The sequence below is a fragment of the Danio rerio genome, chromosome 11 (assembly GCF_052040795.2).
Source record: "Danio rerio strain M-AB ecotype USA chromosome 11, GRCz13ab, whole genome shotgun sequence".
NCBI lineage: Eukaryota > Metazoa > Chordata > Actinopteri > Cypriniformes > Danionidae > Danio > Danio rerio.
Genome location: NC_141031.1, coordinates 44,890,207 through 44,917,048, shown reverse-complemented (window position 1 = coordinate 44,917,048; position 26,842 = coordinate 44,890,207). Strand labels below are relative to the sequence as shown.

The 26,842-nt window shown below is 39.1% G+C and overlaps 1 long non-coding RNA gene and 1 pseudogene across 2 annotated transcripts; one reads left to right on the top strand and one right to left on the bottom strand.

Annotated features, from left to right (window-relative positions):
- Nucleotides 1-504: 504 nt before the first annotated feature.
- si:ch211-193l2.7 lies at nucleotides 505-7,892 on the top strand. Its single transcript, XR_015502190.1, has 3 exons — nucleotides 505-696; nucleotides 4,820-5,125; nucleotides 7,310-7,892. It is a non-coding gene; the product is annotated as a si:ch211-193l2.7 (long non-coding RNA).
- Nucleotides 7,893-15,395: 7,503 nt separating this feature from the next.
- LOC147834914 (uncharacterized) lies at nucleotides 15,396-26,062 on the bottom strand (annotated as a pseudogene). Its single transcript, XR_015502189.1, has 4 exons — nucleotides 26,031-26,062; nucleotides 25,851-25,944; nucleotides 17,217-17,522; nucleotides 15,396-16,487 (listed from the first exon to the last, which is right to left on the bottom strand). The product of XR_015502189.1 is annotated as an uncharacterized LOC147834914, transcript variant X1 (transcript).
- Nucleotides 26,063-26,842: the final 780 nt, after the last annotated feature.

Sequence of the window (26,842 nt, the reverse complement as noted above, 5' to 3'; positions counted from 1 at the left end):
CTGAAGATCAACATTTACACACACTTTCCCACAACAGGAAGAACACACTTTGTCCAGATACAAGTCGCTGTATAAATAAGCAGCAGCAGATTCAGGATCAGCACTTAAGAGAGTGATGCACTCATGTTCGTCTCTCGGTCCTGAAACAGGACAATAAGAACAGTCACATCTCATGAAGATGCAGCTGAAGTAAGTCAGAGTTGTCTAATATAGACATTATTATCAGGATCTCTGCTCATTGAGTCTCTTCACAGAAGTCTTGATGATCAGAGCAGATGATTCTCCTGAACTCCTGAAAGTCTTCATCTCCTCATACACTGAGAGTCTGAGCGTCTGCTGTAGACGTGGAGCTGCTGGAAGCCTCTTCAACTCCAGCTCTTGTTGACTTTGCTGAAGCTCTCGTGCTCAGATGATGAAGTAAGTCTGCAGCTTCTAGTTCAGCTCCAGCAGTCTTCATCTCCGCCTCTTCATCTCCTCTCTGGACAGAAAGAGCTCAATCTCAGCATGTCAAGTGGAGCGTCTCTGCTTTCTTTCTCCAGCTTGGAGGAACTCTGGAGCCAGAAGAGCTGCTGTGGAGAGCTGATCGTCATCTCTGCATCTTCTTCTTCTTTCTCAGCTGCAGATGGAGACAGACGAGCGTCAGGAAAGTGTCCTTCAGATGGAGAAGAGCCGGACGCTGCAGTGATGTTGCTGAATGTTGAGCTTTGAGATGATTGTAGGTGTTGATGTGTGGATCTGCTGGAGATCTCGGGCTCTGGTTTGCACTGCCTGCAGCTCCTCTATTTATACTCACAAATCTCCATATCAATGTGTGAGGCTTGAGCTGCTCGCACTTTCTCACAGTCTGCAGCCAATGGAGGAGCAGGAGCAGACAATGAGGGACACACACACACACACACACACACATGCTCAACCCTCCTCCAGCAGCAGCTGCTTTAGCAGATCTTTAACCTGCTGGAGTCTCAGAGACACACACGTTCACACACTTTTCTATTCATCACATTCAATCACGCTCACAATAGAAGTGTGTCTGCTCTCACCGAGTTCCCAAACCCTGAATCATCTGTGCGGTGAGTGTCGGCTTAGTCCCTTTATTAACCCGGGGTCGCCACAGCGGAATAAACCACCAACTTATCCAGCAAGTTTTTACACAGCGAATGCCCTTCCAGCCGCAACCCATCTCTGGGAAACATCCACACACACATTCACACACACACTCATACACTACGGACAATTTAGCCTACCCAATTCACCTGTACCGCATGTCTTTGGACTGTGGGGGAAACCGGAGCACCCGGAGGAAATCTACACGAAGGCAGGGAGAACATGCAAACTCCACACAGAAACGCCAACTGAGCCGAGGTTCGAACCAGCGACCCAGCAACCTTCCTGATGTGAGGCGACAGCACTACGTACTGTGCCACTGCCTCGCCCTGTTTAAATTCAACACAAATAAATTGTTTGCAATAGTTCTGCATGCAACACTTTTTTCAGTGGGGACTAATTACATTTTCTGTCACTTGACCTCATTAGACCCTAGTTCCACACAATTCCTTCATGTTGTCCCAACACAATTCGCTTAAGTTAATTTCATAATTTTTTACAAATTTAGCTGGATTGAAGATAAAACAAATACAGTGTCCCCAAGGAAAACATAAGCATTGTGTTATTTCAACTCGGTTTAAATGAGTAGTTTGAAAAGCCTGTATTTCAAATATTGATGCATATAAAGAATCATAAATGACCCTGAAGTCATGGGAAACGCTGCTACATCAAAACTACAGAGCTTAATTCCCCCGGGGGGTTTCAGAGCATTTATCCTGCTCATTATCATGTGAATAGACACACTTCTATTGTTGTGTGTGTGGGAAACTCTAAAAAACAGAGTCTCAGTTCTAGCGTCATTAGCATCCTAAACCCCGACACTAGCTCAATATTTGACCAGGGAATCGACACACTTTTGGATATTAACAGGATTAAAGTCTGGACCCAACCCAACCACTGGGTTAAAAAGTGTCATTTGAATCTATTTGAAAAAACTAACACAACAGTTTGCATGTTCTCCCAGTGCTGGCGTAGGTGTTTCCTCTGGGTGCTCCAATTTCTGCTCTGGGTGCAACAATTTTAGGTTGTTGTAACCCACAGGTGTCAAACTCAGACCCCGTTTACACTAGTGCGTTTTAGTTTTAAAACGGCGTTGTAGAATGAAAACGATCCGCGTCCACACTCGCGTTTTACCCAGCGTTTCTGAACTGCTCTCCGTCCACACCAAAACGCTGAAAACGCACATCACGTGACCACACACACACTCTCGGGCAAGCGCTGCAGCCCATCTACCCAGATGAGAGCTGTGCTAGTCGGACTTCTCATCAAGCATCTCCCGCTGGATCTAATCTCACTATATTTGCTAAACGTGATATTTCATTCATCTTGTTGTCTTTATCTAACGACATATTCCCTGACTTTGGTCATTGGAATCTATTAAGTTACTTGTTCACGGGTAACATGTTTTGGCTGAGCGCAAGGGTTAATGATTAATGTAACCACGTACATTCTGTATATTGACTGATCGCTTGCCTTTATTTCCTATAATGTATAAACTTATTGTATGTTATACTTTTATAATGGCCATTATCGATTATTAAAACTGATATTCAGCAAAAGAGAGGGTGTGTTTCGTATTTTCACTGAAATTGAAAGTAGGCAGTTGTTATCGGCTCCGTTTTGTTATAAATATCCACACAGTGAAGATGACGCTCATATGCACGACGCCTCAACATGTCTGCTAAGTTGCTAATATTAAAATGAAAATAGGCAGTTCCTTAAATCATGTTTACATTTTATTGTTGAGAAAGTGAAACAACGAAGCCAGGGTAATGTGAATGAAGTTATAAAGTACACTGTTCCCTTTGAAGATTTACCCGTGTCCTCGGTATAATCTGTTTTTCCGTATCAAACTGAGAAGAAGAGACTGCAGCCTTGATCAAACTTGCGAAGTCTGAACTTACACAGAGAAAATGCAGGACTGAACTGTGCGTGTTAGGCTACTTAATATTCAGGAAAAGCCCCAATCAGAGAGACGAACGTCGGCAGCCCCGCATCCGTTTTCAGATGTCTCCGTTTTCCATCATCCACACTGAGACGGAGCAGCAGCGTTTCAGAATGAAAACGGCCTCTCCAGCGTTTTCGAAACGTTCCGTTTTCGGCGCTCGAGAACTCCGGCGTAGTGTGGATGGCGTAACCGTAGCAAAACTTATGCGTTTTCAAACTAAAACGCACTAGTGTAAACGGGGCCTCAGTTCCAAAAGGGCCGCAGCTCTGCACAGCTTCGCTCCAACCCTAATTAAACACACCTGATCAAACTGATTGAGTCCTTCAGGCTTGTTTGAAACCTACAGGTAAGTGTGTTGGAGCAGGGTTGGAACTAAACTGTGCAGGTCTTCGGCCCTCCAGGAATTGAGTTTGACACTCTTGTTGTAACCCAATGTGGGGTCAAATATGAACCAACCCAACCACTGGGTTAAAACAGGGTCATTTGAATCTATTTGGAAAAATCAACACAACAGTTTGCATGTTCTCCCAATGCTGGCGTCGGTGTTTCCTCTGGGTGTTCCAATTCCTGCTCTGGATGCAACAATTTTAGGTTGTTGTAACCCGATGTTGGGTAATATATGGACAAACACAACCACTGGGTTAAAAAGGGTCAATTGAATTTATTTGAAAAAAAAAAAAATTACCCAACATTTTCCCAGCACTGGAGGTTCATGAGTTACTCTCAGTGCTTGATTATGGCTGAAAAGGCATCCGCTGTGTAGAATATATGCCAGAGTAATTGGTGGTTCATTCCGCTGTGGTGACCCCTGATAAATCAGCGACTAAGCTGAAGAAAAATGAATGCACCAATAAATTAACTACACATTGATGTTTTCCTCACCTATTTGACCAAGCGTTGAGTTGTTCACTGGAGTTTACTGTTGCTTTATTCTAATGTCACACTCTAAATATGCTAGCTTGTTTCAACTCTGCATGCGATACTGTCCAAACCAACTGCTGGGTTACATTTCTTATTAAATTAATAGGATCAAAATTAACCCAATGTTTGGGTTAGTCCATATTTGACTCAAATTGAGTTTAAATAACTCAGCATTTCTTAGTGAAGTGCAATAAAAGTGCAATAAAAAAGCTGGGTCCCACTTTATATTAGGTGGCCTTAACTACTATGTACTTGCATCAAAAAATAAATACAATGCACTTACTGTGTTCATAATGTATTTGAGAACACTTGTGGTGCTCCTGAGTTGGGGTAGGGGTTGGGTTATGGATAGGTTTGGTTGAATAGGTAGGGTTAAGGTGTAGGGAATCCTCAACAGTGTATTTACAAATGTAATTACAGGAGTTAATTACAGATGTAATTACATACAGGTATTTAATCAAGCTTAAGTACAGAATAAATACATGTATTTACACAATAAGTACATTATAACAAACTATTAGTTCCTGTGTAAGTACATATTAGCTAAGGCCACTTAATATAAAGTGGGACCAGAAGCTGGAGTGTAGAATGTCTTACATTTACCATAGCTTGAAGGAGTTCCAGAGCATATGACTTATAACGTATAACCTATCCTACTTAATATGACTTATAACTTGTAACTTAACCTGTTTAATATTACTTATATTTTCTATCCTATCCTGCACTTGCTGCTATTGCACTCCTGCTAAGCTCTGATCTGCATTTCGTCTCCTTGTACTTGTGTGATCACACTAAAGTCGAATGCAATCTAATCTAATATGCAGATTTATTTCCAGTAGTGTGTAGTTGGTGATCTTGTGGGAATCTGGAGCGTCCCGCGTCCCCACGTTCATGCAGATGAATATGAGTGACCTTACTGGCAGATGGCAGAGAGCAGAACATCCCACCGTCCGCTCATCAACACACTATTGTCCACACACGCCGAGGCCTGTGATTGGCTGAGAGCACAGAGATACGGGTATAAAAGGAGGCTGAAGATGATGGAAATCCACTTGAAGATCAGACTTCAGCAGAATCAGCATCAGTCATGGCCACATACATGGACGTGTCTTTCCAGAGCAGCTTCAAGACTCAACATGTTCAACACGCAAGGTGAGCATCCAGGACATTACAGCATCATCTCACACTCTACTCTACAATATATCTGATGTATGATGATGATTTACTTACTAAAAATGAGCTGAAACAACACAATTCTGCAGTGTTAACTTGAGTGTCTTATGTTCAATCCACTTAAATTTGTACAAACTAATAGTCTTACGAAATTCCTTCATGTTGTCTCAACACAACTCGATTGTGTGGAACACAGCTTATTTTATTTTACAGTGAACAAAGTCTTAATAGCTGGCTGACATGAGCTAAACTCATTTTTACAGGACTCTGATGGTTGCTTTATTAATGAGGCTGATGCAGAATCAGCTTTAAGATCTTATCTGATGTTTCTCTCTTTAAAGGTAAAACAAATGTGCTCATTGACTACACTGTAAAAAAAAATCGTAAAAAAAAGGTCAAATGACTGGAAGCTACGGCTGCCAAACAAAAACCGTAAAATTACGGTAACATTTTTTTGTTTAAATAAAGTGCAAAAAATAATAAATCTACAGATATTTTCATTAAAATATTTACAGAAAAACACTGTTATTTTACAGACTTTTCCTAGATTATTACGATCAAATCCATTTAATAAAGTAACACAATAAGAGTTTTACAGAGAAACACTGTTATTTTACAGACTTTTCCTAGATTATTATGATCGAACACCATCAATAAAGTGACTGCACTAAAAGTTCAAGAAAAAACAATGTTATTTATTTATTTTTTTACAATTAAACGCCTTTAATAAAATGCAAAGACATGCTCTTGGTCGTAATTTAAGTTTTATTTTGGATCAAAAAAGTTTGGAAAAAACATCAAACGAGATACAACTGATTAAAATTCTCACAACTATAACATGACATTTTATTGAATAGTATTACTTTAAAACATGTAGAGGTTTAAGTTGTATGAAATGATTCAGTTCCAAATCTTAATGAAATGGAACTGTAACGTGGAGGGGACCCTGACAAAGAAGTGCAGATTCAAATGCAGGTTTATTACACAGAGATGGTCAGGCAAGAACGTCAACACAAGGGCAAACTGCATACAGATGTATGCAGTGAATCCAGAGTCATGGTCAATTTACAGGCAAATGATCAGTCCTGGCAGCAAACAACTTAAACAATTAACAAACAAAGCAAGGCAAAAGAAGAATCTGGAACAGGTGTATGTGAGCACTCTTAGCGTGTTACTTTATTAAATGGATTTGATAGTAATAATCAAGGAAAAGTCTGTAAAATAACAGTGTTTCTCTGTAAACATTTTAATGAAAATATCTGTAGATTTATTATTTTTTGCACTTTTTTTCAACAAAGAAATTTTACCTTAATTTTATGGTTTTTGTTTGGCAGCCGTAGCTGCCAGTCATTTGACCTTTTTTTACGATTCATTTTTATTTTTTTACAGAGCAAGTAATTACAATTTATTACTTTAATTTTACGTAATTTTAAATGTACTTAAAAAACAGGAAAAAACACTTTAAATAATACGTCAATTTTTTTGTAAAAAACAGACAAATTGCTGTAATTTGTCATTACTTATATAGTACATAAAATAACATTCAAGCCGTTAATTTACAGATATTGTTTGTAATTTTTACGAACTTTTGAATATAATTTAAAATAACAGAAAAAATACTGTATAAATAATACTGTAATTTCCCTGTATAAAAAACACAAATGTCAGTAATTTGTCTTTAATAATAAAGTACCTAAAATGTCAAACGGTTAATTTAGAGAGATTGGTTGTCATTTTACTAAGTTTTGAATATAATGTGAAATGACAAAAAATTACTGTAAAAAATTTAAGGATATTTTCTTTAAAATTAGTTTTTTTTTACAGTGTAGTTTTAAACACAAAAGTATTGCTGGTGAAATTTCCTGGGTTTGGTATATGAACTCCGGGTGTTCAAGCAAGCAGATCTGCTGTTTCAGACTCATGTCCCTCAGGATCTCCTCGTAGCATCACCTTGATCAACATATTTACATTTGCATTTGTTCCTCTTGTTATTAATTTGCTCAGTTATTATCTATAAAAGATAGTCTCTGTTTTTTAGTATTATCAATGTTGTGTGTCTTGTTAAATGTGTAACGAATCCCCTCAAAAGAGCACAGTGAAGTTGACAATAAGAGAAATAATGTCTGAAGTGCAGATGATTAACGTGAGCGTGTGTGTTTTCAGATGCGTTCTCACGTGTTTGGAGAGAAAGTGTGGCAGCAGCTTGGAGAAGCTCAGATGTGCTGTCGGAGAGTATCTTCAGGCCTCGGATCTGCTGGAGAGAGCCGTGTCTTTCCTCACGCTCAGAAGAGTCTTACTGTCTCATGACGGATACTCCAAATATTCCAGAGAAATCCTGCGGCTGTTTCCCGACCATGCAGAGGACGTAGCAGCGTTACTGTCTGAAGAATGAACACCGGAAACTGAAACGCAAGAAGACTTTAAAAAAATCCGCAATGCCTTATCTGTGATCTTCATTATGTTCACCTTTATTGCTCGTAGGAATATTTGTATATTTTTGTTTTAACAAATGCACATTTTTATGCATCATATGCATTATTTTTGGCAGTTATACACTGCAATATATTTAATTTCTTAATAATAATTGATACTTTATGCTGTTTTCATTGAAAAAGCATGAGGCGATGTTTAAACCGAAGCTCCTTTGATGGGAGTAAATGTTATTTTATATGAGTATTGTGATCAAACATTGTTCTAAATATGAACAACTGTGTCCAATAGAGGAAATAAAAATATTTCACCATAATATCCATTCAGTTTCTTCATTTGCAGCAATGTTTCCTGCTTCAAAACTAGACAGACAGAACATATTTAATTACTTACAAAATAGTAAATAGTAGACCATTTCAGATGGCATTTAAAGGGTTTTGCTTCTGAACTCTTTTATATAAAATATTTGTCATATGTGACATGCGACATCAAAATATTGCAATAATCGCTGTTAACTTATTTTTTTTTAGCCACTGGAATTACAAATATGTAAATAGGCTACTGTATATGTGTGTGTTATATTTGATATAGCCTTCAGGCTCTTATACGGAAATATGTTTGGGTGTCAGGTCTGTTTTGTAAGTATTTTTCACAGACAATATTGATTTACAGTTGCAACCAGAATTATTAAACCCCCTTTGAATTTCTTTTTTTTTATATTTCCCAAATTATGTTGAACAGAGCAAGGAAATTTTCACAGTATGTCTGATAATATTTTTTCTTCTGGAGAAAGTCTTATTTGTGTTATTTGGGCCAGAATAAAAGCAGTTTTAATTTTTAAAAAAACATTTAAGGTCAAAATTATTAGCCCCTTTAAACTATATTTTGTTTTAATAGTCTACAGAACAAACCATCGTTATACAATAACTTGCTTAATTACCCTAACCTGCCTAGTTAACCTAATTAATTAACCTAAGTTAAGTCTTTAAATGTCACTTTAAGCTGTATAGAAGTGTCTTGAAAAATATCTAGTCAAATATTATTTACTGTCATCATGACAAAGATAAAATAAATCAGTTATAAAAGATGAGTTATTAAAACTATTATGAGTAGAAATGTGTTGAAAAAGTCTCTCTGTTAAACAGATTTGGGGGGGGGGGGGGCTAATAATTCAAGGGTTTAATAATTCTGATTGCAACTGTAGGTGTTTTAGAAAATTATATTAAACTATTTAAATGGAGTTAGACATGAATTCTCCATCATGTATTTTCTCTTATACTCATAATTTGAGAATCTTTGACTAGTTACTGCGCTCTTCAGACTAAAGCCTGGTTAACTATTCCCGAGTCTCTGTCTCCCTCTTTTGGACATGTTTGAGGAGACCGGCTACAGTTGAAACACAGGGAGAAGATCAGGGATAAGACATTGGTTATGCAACATTGTGATGTGAAAATAAGGGATCCTTCCCCCTTAATGGTCGGTAATATGTTTAATAATTATTATTAACAAATAAATAAATAAATAAACATGGCCAGCTAAATCCAGCTTCACCAGCCTGGTTTAAGCTGGACATAGCTGGTTTTGGCTGGGCTCCTAGCCTGGCTAGGCTGGTCAAGCTGGTTTTAGCTGGTCATCTCCCAGCCTGACCAGCTAAGACCAGGCTGGAAATGGCTGGAAACCAGCCTGGAAATGGCCAAAAACCCTCTAAAACCAGGCTGGTCGACTAGCTAAAACCAGCCAACCAGCCTAGGCTGGTTTAAGCTGGATTTTTCTGTGGGGTTACTTTTTATGCTCATTTAAGACGAAATTAGTTGTTTGGAAAAAAACCTAGCGATATCGACATCCTTATATGTTATTAATATTAATTATGTTTGTAAGTCTGTTTAAACACGCACACAAAAAACAGACTTTCTCTCCGCTTCAAATCGCGAGTACAGAATCCGTTTGGGAAACAGCGTCTGTTTATCACAATATGTGTTTATAAGTGTTTTCATCCCTAAACAATCGAAAGCACAGAAGACTCACGATTTAGAGCAAGGGGCGACCCCTGGTGGTTCGGCGGTATGGGTTGCGTATTGGGAGGCTTGGCTGTTCAGAGAAAGACTGAAAATACGGGAGAAATACCTTTACAGGATAATAGCGGGATAGAACAGTAAAATACGGGAGATTCCCGGGAAAAACGGGAGGGTTGACAGGTATTTCAGTTTCCTCAGGTTTCCTTAACAATCACACATGGTGATTTTCCAGTCAGTCTTGCAATCTTTCCAGAAGCTACGAAAATCGAATTCTGAGGTAAGAAAGTAAAAAAATTACAAGATTATATTTTGTTTAGTACCTCTACCATTGTAGATGATGTTGTATGAGTTATATCAGGTCAAACTGTAGTTTAAGAATGGTGTATCCTGTTAATTCAAAGCGCCATGCTAATACAGCTAGCTAAACACTTCTGTATTAAAAACTTTCAATAAATAGTATTTTAAATTAAATCAAGGAAATGTTTTTCCTTAATGTAAAACTTTAAATAACCAATAATTATAGACGTCTATGTCTATATATGTCTCAAAATAATATCTCTATAGCTTACCCTGCTGAAAAATCCAGCTTAACCCAGCCTAGGCTGGTTGGCTGGTTTTAGCTGGTCGACCAGGCTGGTTTTAGAGGGGTTTTGGCCACTTCCAGGCTGGTTTCCAGCCATTTCCAGCCTGGTCTTAGCTGGTCAAGTTGGAAGATGACAAGCTAAAACCAACTTGACCAGCCTAGCCAAGCTGGAAGTCCAGCCAAAACCAGCTATATCCAGCTGAAACCAGGCTGGTCAAGCTGGTTTTAGCTGGATTTCGCTGGTCATTTTCCAGCTAAGACCAGGCTGGAAATGGCTGGAAACCAGCCTGGAAGTGGCCAAAACCCCTCTAAAACCAGGCTGGTCAACCAGTTAAAACCAGCCAACCAGCCTAGGCTGGTTTAAGCTGGATTTTTCAGCAGGGTAAAGAAAAATCACCACAAAACTTTTGGACAATTAGAGTATTTGCAAACTGTATATATTGCACGTTTCAACCACTTAAAATAGATTTAGTATCTGCAGAGTATTGCGTGGTTTGAATTATAATCTGAATGTAGGCCTTCTTTATTAGCCGCTGTATCATAGCAGGGAAGTTTATGATTTAACATGCACACTTTGAATGAGTGGTATCTAATCTTTTTTGACAAGCAACCATCACAATATAAACTGATAATGACCACAGAAGATGTCAGATGTTCAGTTGATTGTTTTATTTCGCAGCAGAAATACATTCAGTGAGCTGCTTTAATCTTTTCAGACTTCACAGAAGCACAAATGATCATGCGATCAATTAAAACGACAATCATCAAATATAAAAACCTTCACAGAAGGAACGGTGACTGCTGTATACAGTACAGGAGAATATTCAACAAATGTTGAGAATCAACAAACCCTTAAAGCAGGGTACATGTATGTGGTCTAATATAGACCAAAGAGAAAAGATTCAATCTGAATCATAAAGCCTCTGAATGCAGATCATCTCAAATAGAAGATCATCATAGTACAAAAAGCCAAATACAAGCTCAATCTGAGCCACTTTATATAAACAGCACATCAATATCGAGAAATGGAACATTTCACACGACAATAGACACTATCAGCTTGTAGAATAAAGCCGTATAAACACCCTTTAAAATAAAAAGATTCATCTGATGATGCATCTAATGCAAAGTGTGTAACATTTACTTTAATAAAAGCAACTTCTGATCAGAAATATCAATCAAAACAACAAGATTTAGTAAATAAATCACAGGTCTCCTCACAGCAATCTTCACTGAAGATCAACATTTACACACACTTTCCCACAACAGGAAGAACACACTTTGTCCAGATACAAGTCGCTGTATAAATAAGCAGCAGCAGATTCAGGATCAGCACTTAAGAGAGTGATGCACTCATGTTCGTCTCTCGGTCCTGAAACAGGACAATAAGAACAGTCACATCTCATGAAGATGCAGCTGAAGTAAGTCAGAGTTGTCTAATATAGACATTATTATATCAGGATCTCTGCTCATTGAGTCTCTTCACAGAAGTCTTGATGATCAGAGCAGATGATTCTCCTGAACTCCTGAAAGTCTTCATCTCCTCATACAGCGAGAGTCTGAGCGTCTGCTGTAGACGTGGAGCTGCTGGAAGCCTCTTCAACTCCAGCTCTTGTTGACTTTGCTGAAGCTCTCGTGCTCAGATGATGAAGTAAGTCTGCAGCTTCTAGTTCAGCTCCAGCAGTCTTCATCTCCGCCTCTTCATCTCCTCTCTGGACAGAAAGAGCTCAATCTCAGCATGTCAAGTGGAGCGTCTCTGCTTTCTTTCTCCAGCTTGGAGGAACTCTGGAGCCAGAAGAGCTGCTGTGGAGAGCTGATCGTCATCTCTGCATCTTCTTCTTCTTTCTCAGCTGCAGATGGAGACAGACGAGTGTCAGGAAAGTGTCCTTCAGATGGAGAAGAGCCGGACGCTGCAGTGATGTTGCTGAATGTTGAGCTTTGAGATGATTGTAGGTGTTGATGTGTGGATCTGCTGGAGATCTCGGGCTCTGGTTTGCACTGCCTGCAGCTCCTCTATTTATACTCACAAATCTCCATATCAATGTGTGAGGCTTGAGCTGCTCGCACTTTCTCACAGTCTGCAGCCAATGGAGGAGCAGGAGCAGACAATGAGGGACACACACACACACACACACATGCTCAATCCTCCTCCAGCAGCAGCTGCTTTAGCAGATCTTTAACCTGCTGGAGTCTCAGAGACACACACGTTCACACACTTTTCTATTCATCACATTCAATCACGCTCACAATAGAAGTGTGTCTGCTCTCACCGAGTTCCCAAACCCTGAATCATCTGTGGGGTGTGTGTCAAACCTTTATTAGTGCCTTTACAGCTAGAATATTGTAAGATCAAATATAATAAAATAAAAAAAGAGAGAGGGACTGAAAGTCTGTAAATGTTAGCTTTATATACTTTATTATCTTCTTGTAATGTTGATAGAAATGTTTTTCTTAATGTTGATGGAATGTTCTAATAATGTTTGTGTTTTTCCTCAATTCCCAGAGTCCTCCAGAGCTGCAGCCGTTCAACCAGAAGGAGTTCATGAAAACCCTGGAGGAAGCTGCACCTCAGCTCACATTCAGACTCAATGGAGTCTCACTACGCTTTTAGGCAAGTTATGGAACTTTTACTTAAGTATGATTTTTCAGTACTGGGTGCAGCACAACGAAAAAACTTAAGTGTTGTTTTGTACAATTTACCATCAGTTTGGCAGGTCAGCCACTTTTTGTTTTGCAATCAAATACCTGCACATTTTCCATACTGCTACTTTTATTTGCATAACACTTTGCTCATTATACATTTATTAACATTGTCTATATTCCAGATTTACAAATATTTAAAATATGTGGCTGCGCTATTAACCTTTTTCTTTTTTGGTGGGGCTAGTACAAATCTGAACCACTAATCCGATCGGGCCAGTCATCGGATCCTCAACGTTGAACCGTGAACATGAGAATGAAACATTTTAGAAATGTTTTGAATAATGTTATTATAACCGAAAAATAAAATCTGTTTTAATATTTAAAGTATTAGTACAATATATATTTTCCTCAATTTCACATGGATTTCAAATAATCATACACTTAAATAAAATAAATGACCCTGAAGTCATGGGAAACGCTGCTTCATCAAAACTACAGAGCCTAATTCCCCCGGGGGGTTAAGAGCATTTATCCTGCTCATTATCATGTGAATAGACACACTTCTATTGTTGTGTGTGGGAAACTCTAAAAAACAGAGTCTCAGTTCTAGCATTACTATCCTAAACCCCCGACACAAACTCTGAGGCCGTACTCACACTAGGTACAGTTGCCTCGAACCGGGCCAAAGCACACTTGTCCCCCCTCCCGTCTTCCCCGACGGCCCGCGCTCACACCATATCGGGCCTCGGCACGCTTACGTCATCGCTGCTGCTCTGTTCAGTGAAGCGCTCTCTATGGCAAGCCTTTTTAGCATTTAAATCTTTGTTCTGACTCCATAAATATATTTAGAGATATCTCTAATTACATTTTGACTAGTCATAATTTTAATTCCACTAGTCAGAATGACAATTAGAGATATCTGCAATTACAATTGTACTAGTACGAAATTAGATTGGAGATATCTGCAAATATATTATGACTAGTCATATTCCTCCATTGACTTCCATTGAAAAATATTTGCAGATATCTCTAACTGAGTTTTTACTAGTCAAAATACATTGGAGATATCTTTAATTAATCATATTTAAAGATATTTACAAATATATTTGAAGATATCTCTAATTAATTTACTAATAGTCGAATTACAGTTGTAGATATCTTGAATTGGATTTTTGACTAGTCAAAATTCATTTGGAGATATCTCTAATTACAATTGTGACTAGTCAAAAGTCATTTAGAGATATCTGCAAATATTTTTCAATGGAGGGATATGACTAGTCAGTCATAATATATTTGCAGATATCTCCAATCTGACTAGTCGAATTATAATTATGACTAGTCAAAATATAATTAGAGATATCTCTAAATATATTTATGGATAGTCAGAACAAGGTTTAAATGCTAAAACGGCTTGCCATACGCTCTCACCAAGTAGCACAGTGGAGATTTCTCTAGTTATATCCTTTCAGTCGTTTGATATGCAGTGACATGCAGTCAAATATTTCGCCAAACAGTCCTTAGGGATGCGGGGACACGCAGTCAGATATTTCACCGGACAGATCCGCCACTTTTGGCGCTCATAAACAATCATAAAGCTCTGATGCTGCAGGAATGAGGAGGTTTGCTAAAGGCGCGCAGCTGACGTGCAGTGAGAGGTTTGCGTCTTTAATAAACTACGGCAGTTTGCGATCACTGAACAGTAAGAATGATTAATAAATCCATATGAAACAGTCCCTTAAAAGTCACGTCTCGCTTTCAGTTTCGGGCTTTGGCGCGTTTTGCACTCACACACAAGCGTACCCAGCCCAAGTGATCCGCACTCAGGCACACCTCTTCCAACCGGGCCAGGGCCGGCCAAATGAACCGTGCTTGAGCCCGATTCAGCGCACTCACACTTCTCAAACGATCCGGGAAACGGGCCTGGGCACGGTACGGATGGCATAGTGTGAGTAAGCCCTGACACACTTACGGACATCAAATTAAAAATATTCATCTGATTCAGAGCTTGGTTTTGATGGTGTATTTAAGGCAAATGTTCTAACAGCAAAAAAAAAAAAAAAAAAAATCTAAATAGCATGGGGTTACACGGTGGCACAATTGCCTCACAGCAAGAAGGTTGCTGGTTTAAGTCCTGCCTGGATTAATTGGCATTTCAGTGTGGAGTTTGCATGTTCTCCCCGTGTTGGCGTGGGTTTCCTCCAGGTGCTCCTGTTTCCCAAACACGTGCGGTTTAGGTGAATTGAATAAACTAAATTGTCCATATGTGTCAATGAGTGTGTATGGGTGTTTCCCGATACTGGAAGGGCATCTGCTGCGTAAAGCATATGCTGGATAAGTTGGCGGTTCATTCCACTGTGGCGACCCCAGATTAATAATGGGACTAAGCTGAAAAGAAAATGAATAAATGAATGAATGAAATTGGATGTAGTGTATGAGTGTGTGTGTGAATGGTTGGCGGTTCATTCCCATGTAGCGATCCTTGATAAATAAGGGACTAAGTCAAAGTAAAATGAATTAAGGATTGATTTTGATGAGAAATAGTGTTCAATGCAAATGAAATAAGAGACAGAAAAGAGAATTATCGTATAAAATCATATTTTATTTTGGACTGTCGTCCAGATGTATGGCTTGAGATCCTCATTAAGAATAATAGGATCATTGTTAAATCACAATACTGATATAAAAAAACATTTACTCCCATTTAGAGGAGTTTTGGTTTCAATTTCTTTATGCATATTAAACAAATATCAGCATAAAGCATCACATTTACAAACAAAAGAGCTATAAGGCAGTGCAACTGCTAATAATAATGCACACAATGCATAAAACTGAGCATTTGTAAAAACAAAAAAGTATAAAAATATTCTTTGAAGCAAGAAAATAAACTCAAATTAAGGCATCTGTGTTTTATAAACTGTTGAAGACAGAGTTATTAGCCCTCCTGTATATTTCTGTTTAACAGAGAGAAGATATGTTTCAACACATTTCTAATCATAATAGTTTTAATAACTCATCTCTAATAACTGATTTATTTTATCTTAGTCATAATGACAGTAAATAATATTTGACTAGATATTCAGATACTAGTATTCAGCTTAAAGTGACACTTAAAGGCTTAATTAGGTTAATTAGGCAAGTCATTGTACAACAGGGGTTTGTACTGTAGATAATAGAAAGCAAATATTGCTTAAGGGGGCTAATAATTTTGACCTTAAAATTGTGTTTAAAAAAAATTTAAAACTGCTTTTATTCTAGCCAAAATAAAAGAAATAAGACTTTCTCCAGAAGAAAAAATATTATAGGAAATACTGTGAGAAATTCCTTGCTCTGTTAAACATCATTTAGGAAATATTTCACAGGAGGGCGAATTATTCTGACTTCAACTGTACATTTCTTTGAAGGCTTCTTGATGTTCAGTCTGAGTGTTTCAGTATCCGGTGTTCATTCTTCAGACAGTAACGCTGCTACGTCCTCTGCATGGTCGGGAAACAGCCGCAGGATTTCTCTGGAATATTTGGAGTATCCGTCATGAGACAGTAAGACTCTTCTGAGCGTGAGGAAAGACACGGCTCTCTCCAGCAGATCTGAGGCCTGAAGATACTCTCCGACAGCACATCTGAGCTTCTCCAAGCTGCTGCCACACTTTCTCTCCAAACACGTGAGAACGCATCTGAAAACACACACGCTCACGTTAATCATCTGCACTTCAGACATTATTTCTCTTATTGTCAACTTCACTGTGCTCTTTTGAGGGGATTCGTTACACATTTAACAAGACACACAACATTGATAATACTAAAAAACAGAGACTATCTTTTATAGATAATAACTGAGCAAATGAATAACATGAGGAACAAATGAAAATGTAAATATGTTGTTCAAGGTGATGCTACGGGGAGATCCTGAGTGACATGAGTCTGAAACAGCAGATCTGCTTGCTTTAACACCCGGAGTTCATATACCAAACCCAGGAAATTTCACCAGCAATACTTTTGTGTTTAAAACTAGTCAATGAGCACATTTGTTTTACCTTTAAAGAGAGAAACCAACACATCAGTGAAGATCTTAAAGCTGATTCTACATCAGCCTCATTAATAAAGCAACCATCAGAGCCCTGTTAATATTGAGTTTAGCTCATGTCAGCCGGCTATTAAGACTTTGTTCACTGTAAAATAAAATAAGCTGTGTTCCACACAATCGAGTTGTGTTGAGACAACATGAAGGAATTTAGTAAGACTATTAGTTTGTACAAATTTAAGTGGATTGAACACAACACAATCAAGTTAACACTGCAGAATTGTGTTGTTTCAGCTCATTTTTAGTAAGTAAATCATCATCATACATCAGATATATTGTAGAGTAGAGTGTGAGATGATGCTGTAATGTCCTGGATGCTCACCTTGCGTGTTGAACATGTTGAGTCTTGAAGCTGCTCTGGAAAGACACGTCCATGTATGTGGCCATGACTGATGCTGATTCTGCTGAAGTCTGATCTTCAAGTGGATTTCCATCATCTTCAGCCTCCTTTTATACCCGTATCTCTGTGCTCTCAGCCAATCAGAGGCCTCGGCGTGTGTGGACAATAGTGTGTTGATGAGCGGACGGTGGGATGTTCTGCTCTCTGCCATCTGCCAGTAAGGTCACTCATATTCATCTGCATGAACGTGGGGACGCGGGACGCTCCAGATTCCCACAAGATCACCAACTACACACTCACAACTACTGGAAATAAATCTACATATTAGATTAGATTGCATTCAACTTTAGTGTGATCACACATGTACAAGGAGACGAAATGCAGATCAGAGCTTAGCAGGAGTGCAATAGCAGCAAGTGCAGGATATAGATAGAAGATACAGGTCATATTAAATAGGTTCAGTTATAGGTTATAAGTCATATGCTCTGAAAACACCTTCAGGCTATGGGAAATTTAAGAAATTCTACACTCCAGCTTTTCTATTGCACAAGACACTACACTCTGTGAAATGATGGGTTACTTAAACCCATTTTGGGTAAAATATGGACTAACCAAAACACTGGGTTTAATTTGGTCCTATTACTTTTATTCCAAATATTAACTTAGCAGTTGGTTTAGACCAAATTGCACACAGAATTGGGCTGAAATAAGTTAGTATTTTTTAGAGGGGGGGGGGGGGGTGATTCAATCGTTTATTAATTTTCCTTTATCTTACTCTCAAAAAAAAATTACTTTTGCTGTCTGTTCAAACTACTTAAATTCAGGTTCATTCTGAAAACATAGTCCTGCGGACGTTTCTGGGGACCGCGAATTATTTAGCCAGGGGTACGTATGGCTGCATTTCATTTTTTAAGCGAACGCTACGGGCGGTAGGACGCCGTTCCTTTTGCCTCTTACCGGCTGACCGCTTACCTCCGTGTTGAGGGCTCTTCCGCTGCAACCAGTTTGCCAGTTAGCTCGACAACTCAGTTAGACACAGAGAGGAGTTGGTCACGACGACGACTGGGTTCGACTCCTGGGAAGAGCAATTCCAGAAATCAGCTAAGACAAAAACAGACTTCAAAAAATGAAATGAACAAGTTCATAACAGGGTGAGAATGTGGTAAAGTCTGAAAACGCAGTAAAAAATCAGATGAGGGCTTTTCTTTTTCTGGACGGCTTTTGTAATTGTCCATTGGGTTTAGGGGAAGTAAGCGGGTGAGCGGATCAATCTGTAAAATTGGTTGGGTTTAGGGAAGGAGGAGGGTGGGTCAGCCAATTTGCCGGTCGCCATGTCAATCATTAAGCCAGTCGGACAGACGGTCGTTCTACAGCGGCCTCTGGTGGGTTTACGAGAGAACAGCGCATACGCGAACAGCACTCGCGAGAGACATTTGAGATGCAAAAAAGTGCACACAGCGGCCTCTAGTGGATTCGCGAAAATAAAAACTGCAAAAATACATACCTACCGGGATGTATTTAGTGGTCACCAGAAACATCCACGGGACTATGTTTTCAGAATAAGCCTGGGTTGAACTACTTATTTAAAATGAGTTGAAACAACACAATGCTAAAACAAAATTTTTTTTGGACGACTTAATTGTTGATACGTACCCAGGTCTACATTGTCAAGTCAAGTCAAGTCAAGCTTTATTGTCATTCCGCTACATGTGCGGACATACAGAGGAACGAAATGTCGTGTCCCACAAGACAACGGTGCTACATAGATTAATCATAAATACAAACACAACACTGGACATAAGAGCTATTATGAAAAAAACCTATGCATAACTAACATATACTATAAAATAAAATACTTAAACTATAAACTTAAGACAGGCTATACAAATACATTTCTAGGGACAGCGAAATACATAACCGGAGGAACGTCTGCTTGTGGTTTTTGTTTTTGCAAATCCACCAGAGGGCGCTGTGTATGCTTTTTGAAGATCTCAAATTTCTCTTGTGCGTCCTCTACTCGCGTCCACCAGAGGGTGCAATTTACACTTCAGCCAACCAGGCCAGCTTGCTGTTGACTGACTGACCCATTCGCCCACCCCCATCCCTAAACCCAACCGATAGTGTTTTCAGAAGCAATCTACAAATTGAAAAGCTATTGCTGCTGTGTGATTTCACCACACTTTCAGGTTGTTTGTTTATTTATTTATTTTATTTTTTAGCCTTGGTTTTTACCTGGTTTCTGGAACTCTTCTTCACCGGACCCCAACCCTGTCGAACCTTGATTTGATCAGTCAACTTCGCTCTGCGTCCCAAGTCCACCAACGTACATGCCAAGCTACAGGGCACCGGAAAAGCCGCCAGTATAGAGGTAAGCGGGTCCAACCACCCCATCTCATTAATTTTAAAGCCAAAATGCAGCCAGACGTATCTCTGGGTACATAATTCGCGCTCTCCAGACATGTAGACAGGGGTACGTCTACAAAGAGCCTGTGTTGATTTTATGTTAAATACTAAATCAATTTGTGTCGCCACAACATTACAAGGAATTGTACAAAACCCAGCAATTTGACAGTGTAGTCCCTGATTTATCAGGGGTCGCCACAGCGGAATGAACTGCCAATTACTCTGACATATGTTTAGCCAGAATCCCATAAGATGCTCATCTCCAAATATGAACGTTAGAGACGAATGATGGATATCAGTTCCACAAATGCACAAATTCTGATGGTCTCTGAACTTGACAAAGCTGTTCAGTCCAGAGGGAGCAGACACACTCCTATTGTGAGCCTGAATTAATGTGATGAATAGAGAAGTGTGTGAACGTGTGTGTCTCTGAGACTCCAGCAGGTTAAAGATCTGCTATAGCAGCTGCTGCTGGAGGAGGATTGAGCATGTGTGTCTCCATATTAAAGTTGTCACTACTGGATTTGATCAATTTGATTTCTTAATTGTACTGATGCCAGTTTCAATGCAATAGGGGAGATATTGCCACAGCATTAGTTGAAACTGCTGTCAAAGTATTACTTTAGTGACCACCTTACCTGCCTTAAGATATTGGGTGTTTGTTAGTTCTTAAAGTACATATTCTGCATGATCTTGTTTTACATCTCTAATGCTACTCAATACCTAAACCCACCTACTTAATTACTTTGTGATTCCAAAGCCATAGTTAATTGTGTATTAACAGCAACAATTGTACTTTAAAAATCAAATGTGACAAGATTTTTAGTGTGTTTAAGATTTTTAGGTCAAACTTTGCATGAAAATATACAGAAAGTACTCTATTTTCTCCCACTTTATAATAAGTGGCCGTACCTTCCATAGATACTTGCATAAGAATAAGTACAATAGAGATCATTTACTTTAATCAGTTCTATTGGAATGTGAAGAGACTTCACACTTGTATCCAGTAAATTACTAACAGTTTTGACATTGAAGAAAAAACTCTCCTGACCTTTTTTATTGAACACGCATGCAATTGATTAAATATTTCAACAATGGTTAATTTCAGTGCAAGCACATTGTAATTAAAGTCATTCATTCATTTTCTTGTCGGCATAGTCCATTAAGTAATCCGGGGTCGCCACAGCGGAATGAACCGCCAACTTATCCAGCAAGTTTTTACACAGCGGATGCCTTTCCAGCCGCAACCCATCTCTGGAAAACATCCACACACACATTCACACACACACTCATACACTATGGACAAGTTAGCCTACCCAATTCACCTATACCTCATGTCTTTGGACTGTGGGGGAAACCGGAGCACCCGGAGGAAACCCACGCAAAGGCAGGGAGAACATGCAAACTCCACACAGAAACGCCAACTGAGCCGACGTTCGAACCAGCGACCTTCTTGCTGTGAGGCGACAGCACCAGGGGCGGACTGGCCATCTGGCAATTCTGGCAAATGCCAGAAGAGCCGTACCATTTTTTAAATGTGGGCCGGTCACCTATTTTATTTATTCATTTTTTCATATGTATTGTTTTTTCAAATGTAGGCATCTTTTATCTTGTGCAAGGTGTGAATATTATGATGATGATGGTGATAATAGTAAGAATAATAGTAAATTTTAGGCATTGGCCCAATTGGCCCAGTTTTGAGATGGGCCGACCCAATCTGAGGCTACCCAGATGTAATCAAAATCTGGCAAGAATGTCAAACAAACAGTAAGAGCAAAAAAAAAAGGGAAAGGCAGTCAAGTCAGACATTGCCAAATACATAAAATTAACAGAACTAGTCTCGAAAGGGGTCAGTGTGATGTGCAGTAGGTAGTGCTTTTGCCTCAGAGCAAGAAAGTCGCTGGTTTGAGCCTCATCTGGGTCAGTTGGTGTTTCTGTGTGGAGTTTGCATGTTCGCGTGGATTTCCTTCTGGTTTCCTTCACAAGTCCAAACACATGCTATAGGTGAATTGGGTTGGCCAATTGTGAATTGGGTAACCCAGTATGATGGGTTGCAGCTTTGAGGGCATCCGCTGTGTAAAACATATGCTGGATAAGTTGCTGATTCCCAGATTAATAAAGGGACTAAGCCGAAAAGAAAATGAATGACATGATTGCATATATAAATGGGTTGCTTTTGTTCCAGTCACATACATTAAATGTTTAAATATCTCTTAAATATGGTACTGCTTATATAATTTTACCATCTGTACACCAATATAAGTAGTGAATGTGCGTGTCCTTGGGTGGGGCTGTGACGGTGTGGTAATGTGGGCTGGTGTGGCTACAGTGCCAGGGCTGATTTTTAGTCCCAGTCCGCCCCTGGACAGCACTACCTACTGCGCCACTGCCTCGCCGTAATTAAAGTAATTTAATATATAAAGTGGGACCCAAAAATATGTAAAGTCTTATTAAAGTTGTGTGTATAGTTAACTATTCATAGTAAATGTATTGTTCAATAGTGTCTTGCTCTGTTCTGATACAGTTTTAAAATAGCTCTTATATCCAGTGTTGTGTTCATATTTATGATTGTTTATGTAGCACCGTGGTCCTGCGAGACTGGACTTGAACCATTCAGACAAACTTTGGCACAAATGGGTTAAACATTCAAATAAAGCTGAAGAAATGTGTGCAGTCGCCGTCAGAATAAGCAAACTACAAACAATACGGCCTAAATGAGACGGTCTGTCTGAGTGATAATGCAGAGAAGCAAATGTTTTGTCATTTAAAATAGTTTCGTATTGATGCATTTTCAATTATTGACACTTTTACCAGCACTGCAATGTATTTGTGATCCAATTAATATACAGTTTGCTGTATTCCTTTGAATATACTATACACGCGTCATTGAAATGAGTGAATTAATTAACAGAGCATAAGAAGCAAACTTCAAACAAGAGGTCAACTGTAGAATCTTATTAACTCAGAATACAGCATCACATTTTATTTTAGGAAATTAACTTTCAGATTCATGAACAAACGTGTTTATTTGATCAAGTGCTGATGATCGGAGGCGTGAGAAAGCTTGTGGAGAGTCTGTCCTGCATTAATGCTCATTATCATGTGAATAGACACACTTCTATTGTTGTGTGTGTGGGAAACTCTGGAGAACAGAGTCTCAGTTCTAGCATCATTAGCATCCTAAACCCTGACACAAGCTCAATATTTGACACACACACACACACACACACACACGCACACACACACACACAAGGGAAATGACACACTTATGGGTATTTTTAGCAGGTGCTCGGATGATGTCACTGATGACGATGATGTCAGCAGAATTCCAGCACTGTCACTGTATTTATATTCTCTATATGCATGTTAATGGTTACAGTGAATATGATTTCATGTGTCATCTAAACACAAACGTGTCCTAAAATGTAACTGCTGCACAAGAAACTGAAAAGTGATGTTTTCCATAATCCATTATAGATTTATTATGCTAAATACCCATATATTTTGTATATTCTCGTATTGCAAGGTGTGTTTAATCTTATGAGAAGTTTGTTTTCATGCCAGAAGATTCCTCAGTGGAACAGAACGACAGGACAAACATGCACATGATAGGAAATTAAAAAGAAAATGTAAACGGAATAAAAATAAATTGACAAATGTATGCACAGGCAGGGCTTTACATTAACACCCGCCAAATGCGGGTAGATTTCAGCTTTGGCGGGTTAGACAGCCGCTCCCACTGGCCACTTCGAATGCAATGCATTTGCGCTTATTTGTGCACCCATAGGCGTTCTGGTCTAAAAAGGAAGCGTTCTGAGGCGGACCGCTGGCGCGTTGCTATTTTGAGAAACTATAATAGATTTTTCATTAGACCAAAACAAACCCGGTCTAAACTCCAGCGCAGAGTTGCGCCTCGCTTACACACTGCTTAATACACACAAGAGAGCAATAGGCAAATATCTTTACATATGAAAAAATGTAAATATTAAGAATATATATAGGATATAATAAGAATAGATATAGAATATAAATATAAAGGATTAAAATATTACAAAACATGTTATTTTCTAGCCTACATAAATATGAAAAACCACTGCTTTTATGTCTTCTTCATCTCGGGAGGCTTTTTCAGTTCATTCATAACAATTTGCTTCTGTATAATGTTATTATTATTAGCAGTATTATTTATTATATCCATATTTATATTTGTTTTATTAAAAACAAGCTTAGATTTGCCCACCTGTCAGGTTTTAGACCATATGGGGGATGGCAGGTGTATTTGGAAATAACTCAGTATTTTGACCACTCTTGGTCATTATTGTTCATTTATTCGTTTGCTGGAAATTAGAACTGAATTTAGAAATAGTTTTGAAATGAATATTTGCGCTTAACAAATAAAATTATTTATTTATAGACTAATTGATGTCTGTGCGTAAAGGTTTCCCCATCCACTAGTGAAAGTGATCCATTATCTCTCATTCTCACGCAGTAGATGCTCTGTTTAACAGTTTTCTGTTAAAACACTGTTAACTGTTTGCTTGTGAAATGCTCGTTTTTTCCACTTACACTTATTTTGCGTCCTGTAAATAGCGAATGCACTTATGGCGCGACGCAGCTGGCTCTTAAAGGTAATGGGAGATGAGACTCTGATTGGTTTATTCCTAAAACACACCTATAACTCATTAAGAAAATAAACTCAACCCTTTTAGACCAAGCGCCGAAGCGCAAGGCAGATTTCCCGTCCTTAAATTAACAAAAACGCATCCTGACACGCCCAGAAAGTGTTTGCGCCCTGCGTTTTGCGCTCTGCGCATAGACCGTCAAAATAGAGCCCTATGTGTTTAAGGTATTGTAAATGGGTAGTGTAATATTATGAATTTAACATGCCAATGTTTTTCATATTTTGATTAAGATAGTGTTCAACAAATGACTGTGAACTCACTTTCATCTTATGAACTCAGTCTCAACACGACCACTGTGTAAGTTTCCTTCTTGAGTTACGCAACAAATAAATCTACTTTAAAAGGAACAAATCATTGGTGTCGTTTTTAAATGGATTAATGGTATCACTCTTGGCTTAATATTTAAAAAGTTCTTCATCACTTCTAAACAAAGTGACTACAAAAATTTTAAAGATTTAACCAGCACTACAAAATGCTTGGTTATTTTAACTCAGCGCTGCACATCAGAACCGGTTGCACATATAAACTTAAAAGATTTAACCAGCACTGTAAAAATGCTGGGTTGTTTTAACTCGATGCTGGGTCAAATATGGACAACCTCAAACTTTGATTCACTTTTTCCAAACGAATTTAAATGACTCTTTTAAACTCAATGGTTGAGTTAGTCTATGTTTGATCCAACATAGGAGTAAAAGACAACCCAGATATTTTCTAGAGTGTATAATAAGTTGAATAAGTGACTGGTGTGTGTGAGGTCAGGGTGTGTTTGCGAGCTCCAGATGGTTGGTGACGTCAGGTTGAACAGAGTCTTCAGCGTCACTAAAGCTCCATTCAGGACTCACTGATGCTTTTGTCCTCCATTGATGTTCAACACAGAGAGTCAGTGTGGGAACCTCACATCACATCTACTCACACTGACCAGCACACATCTGCTTCATCTGGACTCCAGCTTGAGTGTGTGACGTCACTGCAGCATCATAACACTGAATATCAGAAATTATAGCGATAATTATCTGCACTTGTTTCTGTGATAAGACAGGATCTTTATGCTTATATGTAAATATATATGTCATTCATTCATTTTCTGTTCGGCTTAGTCCCTTTATTAATCCCTTTATTAACAGCGGAATGAACCGCCAACTTATTCAGCATTTATTTTATGCAGCGCATGCCCTTCCAGCTGCAACCCAACACTAGGAAACACCCATACACTCTCATTCACACACATACACTTCGGCCAATTTAGCTTATACAAATCACCTATAGCGCATGTGTTTGGACTGTGAGGGAAACCAGAGCACCCGGAGGAAACCCACAACAACATGAACTTCAACAAAATACTTAGTTGGATTGAATCTTTTTATGTTGTTTAAAGGTGCAGAGTAATTCAGATCATGTATAAGAATGCAGTGACTCTTGATTCCACTCTTGTGAATGAGCTGACAGCTGTCTGTCCACGTGTGTTTCTATAATGATGAGCGTGTGCCTTTTAAGTGTCATTAATGTGAGCATCAGCTCTACAGGTCAACACTTTCCCACATCGGGCAGCTTTGAGTCCTGCTGGAGGAGGGTTGAGCATGTGTGTGTCCCTCATTGTCTGCTCCTGCTCCTCCATTGGCTGCAGACTGTGAGAAAGTGCGAGCAGCTCAAGCCTCACACATTGATATGGAGATTTGTGAGTATAAATAGAGGAGCTGCAGTCAGTGCAAACCAGAGCCCGAGATCTCCAGCAGATCCACACATCAACACCTACAATCATCTCAAAGCTCAACATTCAGCAACATCACTGCAGCGTCCGGCTCTTCTCCATCTGAAGGACACTTTCCTGACGCTCGTCTGTCTCCATCTGCAGCTGAGAAAGAAGAAGAAGATGCAGAAATGACGATCAGCTCTCCACAGCAGCTCTTCTGGCTCCAGAGTTCCTCCAAGCTGGAGAAAGAAAGCAGAGACGCTCCACTTGACATGCTGAGATTGAGCTCTTTCTGTCCAGAGAGGAGATGAAGAGGCGGAGATGAAGACTGCTGGAGCTGAACTAGAAGCTGTAGACTTACTTCATCATCTGAGCACGAGAGCTTCAGCAAAGTCAACAATAGCTGGAGTTGAAGAGGCTTCCAGCAGCTCCACGTCTACAGCAGACGCTCAGACTCTCGCTGTATGAGGAGATGAAGACTTTCAGGAGTGCAGGAGAATCATCTGCTCTGATCATCAAGACTTCTGTGAAGAGACTCAATGAGCAGAGATCCTGATAATAATGTCTATATTAGACAACTCTGACTTACTTCAGCTGCATCTTCATGAGATGTGACTGTTCTTATTGTCCTGTTTCAGGACTGAGAGACGAACATGAGTGCATCACTCTCTTAAGTGCTGATCCTGAATCTGCTGCTGCTTATTTATACAGCGACTTGTATCTGGACAAAGTGTGTTCTTCCTGTTGTGGGAAAGTGTGTGTAAATGTTGATCTTCAGTGAAGATTGCTGTGAGGAGACCTGTGATTTATTTACTAAATCTTGTTGTTTTGAT